This window comes from Myotis lucifugus, unplaced genomic scaffold (genome assembly GCF_000147115.1).
Source record: "Myotis lucifugus unplaced genomic scaffold, Myoluc2.0 scaffold_2, whole genome shotgun sequence".
Classification (NCBI taxonomy): domain Eukaryota; kingdom Metazoa; phylum Chordata; class Mammalia; order Chiroptera; family Vespertilionidae; genus Myotis; species Myotis lucifugus.
Window position 1 is genome coordinate 13,510,883 of NW_005871050.1, and position 9,897 is coordinate 13,520,779.

The 9,897-nt window shown below is 41.7% G+C and overlaps 1 non-coding gene across 1 annotated transcript; it reads left to right on the forward strand.

Moving 5' to 3' along the window:
• The first annotated feature begins 853 nt into the window (after positions 1–853).
• LOC111827274 lies at positions 854–962 on the forward strand. Its single transcript, XR_002830776.1, has one exon.
• The last annotated feature ends 8,935 nt before the right edge of the window (positions 963–9,897 follow it).

Here is a 9,897-nt window from a genome sequence, read left to right on the forward strand (position 1 = left end):
AACCTGTACACCAAAGGATTTCCTGTTGGATTCTAGGTTAGGGCACATACTTAGGTTTAGGTTAGATCTCGGTGTGTCAGCAGGTGCAGAGGCAGCCTACTGGTATTTCTCTGTCACATGGATGTTTCTCTCTCTAAAAATCAATTTTAAAAACATCCTCAGGTGAGAATTAAAAATCCTATATAATAAGAGAGAAATATGCAAATTAAGCCAGGACATCACGACCAGCTCAGGAGGCTGCGTCACCACCAGCTCAGAGCATGCCCCCACACTAGGGCTGGGGGCGGGCTCCGAGGGGCTGTGGTGCGGCTAGGAGCCCGCCCCCAGCCCCGGCGCCACCCAGGTCTGAGGCCACTCCCACTGGGGGTTCATGGGCAGGCATGCTGCGCCGCCTGCCCTGGGAGCCTTCCTGCCCTGGAGGCAAGGCCCCTGGCGGGAGTGCAGCACTGCCCAGCTCCAAGGCCACTCCCAGGGGGGTTCACGGGCAGGCACGCCACACCGCCTGCCTTAGGAGCAAGGCCCCCAGCGGACCCACAGACCCGCCCAGAGGGGCGTGCTCTGAGCTGCCGTGGGGAGTGGGCCTAAGCCATCAGTAGGACATCCCCTGAGGGCTCCCAGACATCCCCTGAGGGCTCCCAGAGAGGGGGCAGGCTGGGCTGAGGGACACCCACCCAGTGCATTTCATGCACTGGGCCTCTAGTTTTAAATATTTTCATAAAGGTTAGGTAGGCATGTTTGATTTCTTTGTCGCTCTAGTGAATGTCAGAGGCTAGAGCACTCACGAAGGACAGTGAGGAACGATGTTATTTATGAAGCAAATGTCGTTAAGTTTATCTTTGAAGAAGATGCTTTCTTGACTTAACCTAGAAAATTACACTGGCAGGACACACAACAACCTCCCTCTCAGTTTAGGAGGGTCATCCTGAGTATAGGGCTGGCTCTTAAAGGCACAAGAGGACAATTAAAAAAAAAAAAAAAAAGGTTGTTCAGTGGATAGAGCATCAGCCTGCAGACTAAAGGGCTCCAGGTTCGATTCTGGTCAAGGGCACATGCCCAGGTTGCAGGCTCAATTCCCAATGTGGGGGATTCTCTCTCACCATTGATGTTTCTCTCTCTCGCTCCCTTTCCCTTCCTCTCTGAAATCAATAAAAATATATTTAAATAATAAAATTTTTTTAAAAGAAAATTACATATGAACCCTAGCCAGTTTTTCTCAATGGTTAGAGCAACGGTTCTCAACCTGTGGGTCGCGACCCCTTTGGGGGTAAATGACCCTTTCACAGGGGTCACCTAAGACCATCGGAAAACACATATATAATTACATATTGTTTTTGTGATTAATCACTATGCTTTAATTATGTTCAATTTGTAACAATGAAATTGGGGGTCACCACAACATGAGGAACTGTATTAAAGGGTCGCGGCATTAGGAAGGTTGAGAACCACTGGATTAGAGCATTGGCCTGCGGACTGAAGGGTCCCAGGTTCAATTCCAGTCAAGAGCATGTACATCGGTTGCAGGCTCAATCCTGTGCTCAGGTTGCATGCAGGAGGCAACCGATCAATGTGTCTCTCCCCTTCTCTTCCACTCTCTCTGAAAATCAATGGAAAAAATGTCCTTGGGTGAGGAGTAACAAAAAAGAAAAAAAGAAAGAAAATGACATATGAATAACATTAATTCCTATGAAAAACTATTTTTTCCACACTGAGATTGTTATACTCTACTTTTAAAACCATGACAACAAAATATATCTAAAACAGTGAACACTTCCCGTATGGGGTTTCATCTAAGCTGGGCACTTACGTAGGTAGGACCACAAAGCCTTAGAAGGCTCCTGAACAGCTCTGGGTTTGCTCACACAGCTGAGGATGGCAGTGAGGCCCTCAGCAAGACTACGCAATTTTTCTTTGGGACTCAAATCTCAGCTTTCTGCATTCTTTGCCTCCAGAGGGAAATATGAAAGCCAGCCAATATAGAACTCAGTTCAATCTTAGAGCCAAAATGGTCGGCCAGACTGGTCACCTGAGGTGAGAATGGGAGTCCCAAGGAGAAATAATTCAGCTAGAGAGTGTGAAGCCTCAAAATGGAAGCAAATTTGGGGGATAGTGTGTATGTGCATGTCTTCCTCAGCACTTTTAATATCCTAATACACACTGTGGTTTTCTAAGAAAGGAGATAGTTTATTCTGAAAACATTATTTGAGCATTTATCAAGGTATATTCACCTCTTGTGGGACCCTTTGGTTTCATGGAGTAGGGTTTTTGAAATGTTGCCACAGGCACATTATCTCTAGACGTTAACAAGCCATCGGACAGAGCTCTTATAAAATCCTTGTGAGTGATACAGAGTAATGAGAATTAGATGAAAACACTCTTGTAGGGTTGCCAGATGAAATTCAGGACACCAAATGCCTGGGACATACTGCTATTAAGAAATTATTCATTTTTTATCTAAAATTCAAATTTAACTAGATATCCTGGATTTTGGTCTGTTTGTTTTTGTCCAATCTGGCAATCTTCCACTCCTGATGAGGCTCGTGAGTCTCCTGAGAAACATATTTTTGTCTGTCTTCACAAGATAAATTTCATCCTTAACTAACAACCCATTGCTCTACTACTGTGAGGCATAGTCCAGAAAATTAGATGCTTTACAACATTATGAACGTGGTGAACTGTTAATTTCCTGTGTCTTCCATTCTCTGCCAAAGTCATCCCTTTCACCCTATGAAAGAAATAAAAATGCAACCTGTACTCGCAATGCCCTTCAAGTTTCACATCCAACTTTAAAATCACTAAAGAGCCAGTTCAGTCTATTTTGATTATATCATTTGCACCCACATGAATTAGCAGATGTGGGTAGAGGTCAGTGAGCTTGACAGATCTTGACGAATTTCTGTTGTGTGGCTGTACATTCCAGGAAGAAGGAACATTGTGGAGCCCTGCATTAGCCTTATTGCTCTCTGTCCTCCTCATTTGTTCATTGAACAAATAGCTCCTGATCACCTAGAATGCACCAGGCTAAGTATTGGGCATATACAGCAGCTGAACAAGACAGACATGGTCCCTGGCTGCATAGAGGTTACACTCTAATGGAAAGGTAAGGGGGGAAGATAAACAAGTAAACACACTAGGTTATTTCAGACAGTGGTAAATTGCTATGAAAGAAATTAAAGGAATATGATACAGAGAGTGAATAGGCTGGGGGAAATGCTAGCTACATTAGATGGGATGGTCAGGGTAGGCCTCTTGGAAGAAGTAACCTATAAGCTGAGGAATAAAGGAACCAGGAATTCAACATGACAAGAGGCAAGGGAGGAGCAATCAGGGAAGAATGCAGGCCACAGTGCTTGTTCCCATGGTTAATAACAGGACTGATGCTGAGATATCCTAGTAAATGCATCCTGTAATCCTCCTCCTATGCTTGCTTTTACAGAACAGCAACTTAAAAGGCTGAAGTGAAGGCAATAGTACCCAAATTAGGTCGTGAAGGAACAGAGAGGCAAATGGCATTTGACCTCCATTGCCATTTAATATAAGAGAGAAAACACAGAGGCAATGGCTGGAGAACAGTATTTTTTTTAAATCTCATGTAGCCTTTATTTTCAAGGATGTTCTGGAAGTTCTCACCTAAAACCTACTGTGATTTTTCAGATTCCCTCTCTCTGGCTTGCTCCTTAGGGAAAATATGCAGCAGTGTTTTTTTGAACTCAGCACACAAACCAGATGATTTGGCTCTGAAGAGCGGAATGAAAATGCTTCTCAGATCATTTGAGGAACTTTCCATCTGTAGACTGAGAAGCAAAAACAGCAATAGTTATTAGTACTCAAGTTGCTCAAGCCCACATTAGGATTGAGGTTTTTATATTTATTTTAAAACAACTTCCAAATTATCTGCTTTCTGGAGTGACAGGATGATCAACTGGTTTCTCAGGGTTTGGTGTGGTTTACTATGAAAATGCTAAAAGTGAAGAAGGCGGCTAACTGAAAACTTAAGTGTCAAATACCACAAGTAAAAGATGCAGACTGACTAATGTAGGTTGTTACAGAGTGGTATCTACAAAATGTAACACAGTGAATGTAGGCCAGATATGGAAAAGAAGATAAACTAAGATTCAGTGTTTTAATTATGTATGGAAAATGCACAAAGTTACTTTAAATATATATTTTATTGATTTATTACAGAGAGGAAGGGAGAGAGACAGAGAGCTAGAAACATCGATGAGAGAGAAACATCGATCAGCTGCCTCCTGCACACCTCCCACTGGGGATGTGCCTGCAACCAAGGCACACGCCCTTAACCGGAATCGAACCTGGGACCCTTCAGTCTGCAGGCCGACACTCTACCCACTGAGCCAAACCGGCTACGGCACAAAGTTACTTCAGCTTTCAGAAAAGAAGAAAGGGTATTAGTACTGCCAAAAGGTGCTTTTTAGAACTTTTCAAGTAGAAAAAGACAGATTGGGGGCTTTGGGGGAGCCTGGCTGGGTATTTTCCAAGAACCCTTTTAGGGCAACAGTAACCTTGCAAATTTACCATTGTCTCACCTTCAGGCTTATGATCCCAGGAACCTTACTTTGTCATCATACCCAGAGTAAACTCAATTTCCCAGAAATCTCCCCTTTATTCATTCAACAGTGATCATTAAGATCCTTCTATATGCCAGACTCTGTGTTCTAGGCACTAAGATATAATGATGAGCAATGCAGATATTAACAAATCCCTTCCGATGGGCTCATTCTTTCTTTAGAACTCTTACAACCTAAATATCTCTGATTTCACAGATCCGTGAGGTCACACAATACTTTACTGACCAAATCTAAGCATTCATCCCACTGAACTGCAGAAAATCTATTCTTTTACCAAACTCCACTCCCCAGGAATTTTTGAGAGTCCCTAAAAAAATACACATTCTTTAGATCCATCTTAGTTATCCAGAACAGCAGGTGTTCCATAAATTATTATTATATGTATGAATGAATTTTGATGATCCCTTATATTTAGGTTTACAAAGCTCTTTCGTGGTTCTTTCATCTTAATTAATCACTTACTATGTGTTCTGTAGAATACATGGCACCATGGGGGTAATTGTCTGCCTTCATGTGGCTCAGATCTCATTTGTGGAAGACAAACACACACATATGACACTTACCTAAGAATACAAATGAACAATATAGCTAGTGAGCATCGTAGAAGAATTCAATGAGACATTTAGTAGCTAGATAAACTCTCACATTTGGGAATGGGAGATCCTAGCCTAACAAAAGGAAAAGCTAAGAGTTTGAGTTGTGCCTAGTGCTTAGGCCCAATGGTAAGACCCATCTGGCTGGAGCAGGTGGCAGGGTAGGATTTGGATAGGTCAGATAAGGTCAAGTTTAATGCCAGACCTTCAGTGCCAGGTTCAGGAGCTTGAGCTTCAATGGCAGACAGGGAGGAGTCATTTTTGAATAGTGTTTATGCAGAGAGAAGCATAATTATATTGCTAGCATAGTCCTATTAGAGTTGATGGAGAAGACAGAGTCAAACTTCACTGATAAAGAGAAAAGTAATAACCACTGATAGAAATGGAAAGATTTTTCTTTATCTCCTAAAAGTCTAAAACATAAGTATACAAAAAGAATTATTGCAACAGATTTTAGGTAAGAAAAATTCAAAATGCCTCTCCAGAGTAAGTTATTGTTAGCAGGGAGAAGGAAGTAAATTGGTTGAAAGTCTCTAATCTTGAGCTGCACTAGATTCCTATATCAGTCTTGTCCGGATTTGCCTTTCCCACTAATTCTATTCAGTTCAACAAGTACTGAATACCTCGTATATGCTTATCTCTGTGTTAGGCACTGTGGGTATAAGAAAGAAGCATAAAGCATCTAGCATGGTCCCAACCATCAGAAAGTGACAAAGTGGATAATGCTGTTGTTATTGAGTGACCTGCTATATGCCAGATTCCTTGCTAAATGCTTTCCATGAATTTACATGACTTTAATCCTCACAACCACCCTGACAGGCAGGTATTAGTATCCTCATTTTGTGGATGGAAAAAAAACACTAAGATTTTTAAAAATTCAATTAACCCCCAAAAATGGTTAAATTACTTGCCCTAGGTCACAGAGTCAGCAAGCAACCATTGGAAGCAGGATTCAAATTAAGGTGTGTCTGATGTTCTTGCTTTTAACTACCACCCCATTATCCAGGGCTTACTTGTATAAAACTATTAAGCAACAATACGAGATAACATGGCTCAACACTTCTCATTCCTCTGTGGTCTTGTGTGCCTATGTGGCTGGAGACAGGTTCATAAGGAGAATGAAATGTGCTATAGAGTACTATCTTAAGATGATTTTTCTGAGGACTCATGGTAGATCAATCTGGAGATGGAGAGTGTACAAAATATTAATCCCTCCATACTGTATTTCATTCCTCCCTCTCCGGGTATTGACCTGCACTCCTTCTCTAGTAGCTTTCCAGCTCTACTCTTTAACCTTGACCCAACTTTAGACCTCTTAGATATGTAGCCCTTCTAACTTGAGCCAAGAGTAGAACACATAACACCCACAGAAGTGGGGGCATGTCCCTTATTTAAATATCAGTTTTCTCAGCCAGGCTCTTTTTAAGAGCTGGGGCAGACAATTCAAGGTTATAGTCACTACCAAGTGTCTAGAGAAAGTAGATAGTTTAGTTCAGTGGCCTCTAAATTTTTTAAAATATATATTTTATTGATTTCAGAGAGGAAGGGAGAGGGAGAGAGAGAGAAAAACATCAATGATGAGAGAATCATTCATCAGCTGCCTCCTGCACACCCTGTACTTGGGGTCAGGCCCACAACCAGGCATGTGTCCTGACTGAGAATCAATCTGTGACCTCCTGGCTCATAGGTCAATGCTCAATCACTAAGCCACACTGGCCAGGCCAAATTTTTAATACAATTAATTTTTAAAAGCACATATTCCAAGTAAAGGTAAATATAAATTTATATACACATGTTACAACTATACAAATGTATTGTATACATTATGAAAAACCACAAAAAATATTAATTTTAAAAGGATAAGAAAATCAGCAGTATTTAATATAAGACTTAATTTTTTAAGTTTTTATTGATTTTAGAGACAGAGGGAGAGAGATAAACATTGATCAGCTGCCTCCTGCACACCCCCTACCAGAATCCAGCCTGAAATCAGGGCATGTGCTCTGATCAGGAATCGAATCGGTGACCTTTTGGTGCACAGAACAATGCTCAACCAACTGAGCCACAGCGGCCAGGGCAAGACTTTATATTTTTTTATTAATAGTACAAAATAAATGTTGTTCTCACTAAAAAGTATTATTCAGCATAATTTATTAAATGAGAGCAATATGATTTAACATGGTTCCTTGATTTTTAAAATCTTATGATACATCCATTTGAAGGACTGGTTTCAAATTTCCTGAGATCAATCAGTTATGCCTGCAAACTAATTAGCAGGCATGGTATCAACATTTTGAACAAATGGGTTCAAATTTTACTAAAATTTTTTATATGAAAGAGTTTTAAACGGGTTAGAAATATTTTATCCAATTTAAAAAAAAAATCATGCACATACCAGAGGTGTTTCTTAGGTGACAAAGCAACAAAACCACATAAAAGGTAGAAACATTTTCCAGTATCTGTTTTTAAAATACATTGTTTTAAGCAGCTACTTTTCACTCATGAAAATTCACCTTGAAAGGATAGAGTAAGTCCTTTTTTTAGTAATATCTTCTGGGTATCATACTATTGCCAACTACTTAGCAAGTGAAAAGTCAACAAATTTGGAATACCCATCTTTGTTTAAAAGAGAAGAGTGTAAGTTATCTCTAAGTTCAACAATTCTTAAAATCTTTTCTTCAAGATAACTAGTGAACCCTCTGGGTGGTATAAAAGATTTTCCAGCCCTAACCGGTTTGGCTCAGTGGATAGAGCATCAGCCTGCGGACTCAAGGGTCCCGGGTTCGATTCTGGTCAAGGGCATGTACCTTGGTTGAGGGCACATCCCCAGTAGGGAGTGTGCAGGAGGCAGCTGATCGATGTTTCTCTCTCATCAATGTTTCTAACTCTCTATCTCTCTCCCTTCCTCTCTGTAAAAAATCAATAAAATATATTTTAAAAAAAGATTTTCCATGGCCAGTCTCCATACAAAGTATTGAAAAGGTCCTATTATTGAAGCTTATATAAGCCATAACCTCCTCCCTGCATAGGTAAACCACAGAATGTTGCAATATACAGAAAGGAAAAACAAGAGAGGCCACTTATGGGAACCACTTTGGATTGTGAAACACTCATTCTGCCTTCAGGGCATTGATGCCATACATGACACATCGAACCCAGATATCCAAATGAGTGGGCAGTGTCAATCCAAAGATTAAACATTGGTAAGGCTTAATTTCATTATTTTTCCAAGAAAAAGTGAATATAAATTTTAATGATTTCCCCACTCCAAAACAGATCATCTTGCACACCCTCAGGGGGTCCATACACCCACCCCTTTGGCCTAGGTTACTGATTAAGTGCAAGCCATAAACTTGGAAGCCAAATGACTAGGTAGGGATAGGGAGAGCATTTAATTAAGAGAGTGGAGAAGCTCACACAGTGTCCTCAACCAGGGGAAGGCAATCCCAAATCTGCTCAGAAGTGGGCTGAAAGAGTAGCTAAGACAAAATTGGATCAGTGGCTAAACTTAATACTATCAGGTGCTAAAATAATATTTTTAATTCTATACTGTGAGACATACTTGGGAAAGTAAAAGACATTCCTGAGAAATTAAAGCTAATAAACAAAGAAACCCTATATAATAAAAGCCTAATATGCTAAGTGTCCAGTCGTCCTTTTAACCAATCAAAGCATAATATGCTAATGATATGCTAAGGCCACTCAACCGCTCACTATGACATGCACTGACCACCAGGGGGCAGACAGTCAACCGGTAGGTTAGCTTGTTGCTGGGGTCCAGACGATTGGGACTGAGCAAGATGGGCCGGACACACCCTGGAACACTCCCACAGTCCCTCCCCAGCTGGCCAACCTCCCGCATCCCTCCCCAGCTCCAATCATGCACCAGTGGGGTCCCTCAGCCTGGTCTGTGCCCTTTTGCAATCTGGGACCCCTCAGGGGATGTCAGAGAGCTGGATATAGCCCAATCCCACAGGCCAGGCCAAGGGACCCCACTAGTGCACGAATTCATGCACTGGACCTCTAGTATCATATATAATACAACACATCTCAAATATAATTATTGCCCTAGACAGTTTGGCTCAGTGGATAGAGCGTCAGCCTGCAGACTGAAAGGTCCCAGGTTTGATTCCAGTCAAGGGCACATGCCCAGGTTGCGGGCTCAATCCCTAGTAGGGGGCTTGCAGGCTGCAGCCAATCAATGATTCTCTCTCATCATTGATGTTTCTATCTCTCTCTCTCCCTCTTCCTTCCTCTCTGAAATCAATAAAAAATATCTACACTAATAAAAGAGAAACATGGTAATTAGCGTACGACCGCTACCCTTCCCATTGGCTAATCAGCATATCCTTATGCAAATTAACTGTCAGCCAAGATGGCGGCCGGCAGCCAGGCAGCTGGAAGTGAACATGAGGCTTGCTTGCTCCAGGGACTGCAGACTCCAACGTTCCCCGCCTGACTTGCCGGCCTCTGAGTTGCAACTCTAAGCAACTATGTACTATGTTGCAAATGTAGAAGCTAAACAAAACCCCAGAAATCAGCTTTCAGCCTGCCGGGATCTCAGAGCTGAAGTTATACATTGTTTCGATTATAGAACGGCAAACAAACCAGATACGAAGCCTCAGAGCTAGAGCCAGAGCTAAAGCTGGCCCAGAATAAAATAAAAAAAAGAGAAAAAAAAGGAGCGGTTGGGAGCTTCAGTCAACAACCGCCAGCCT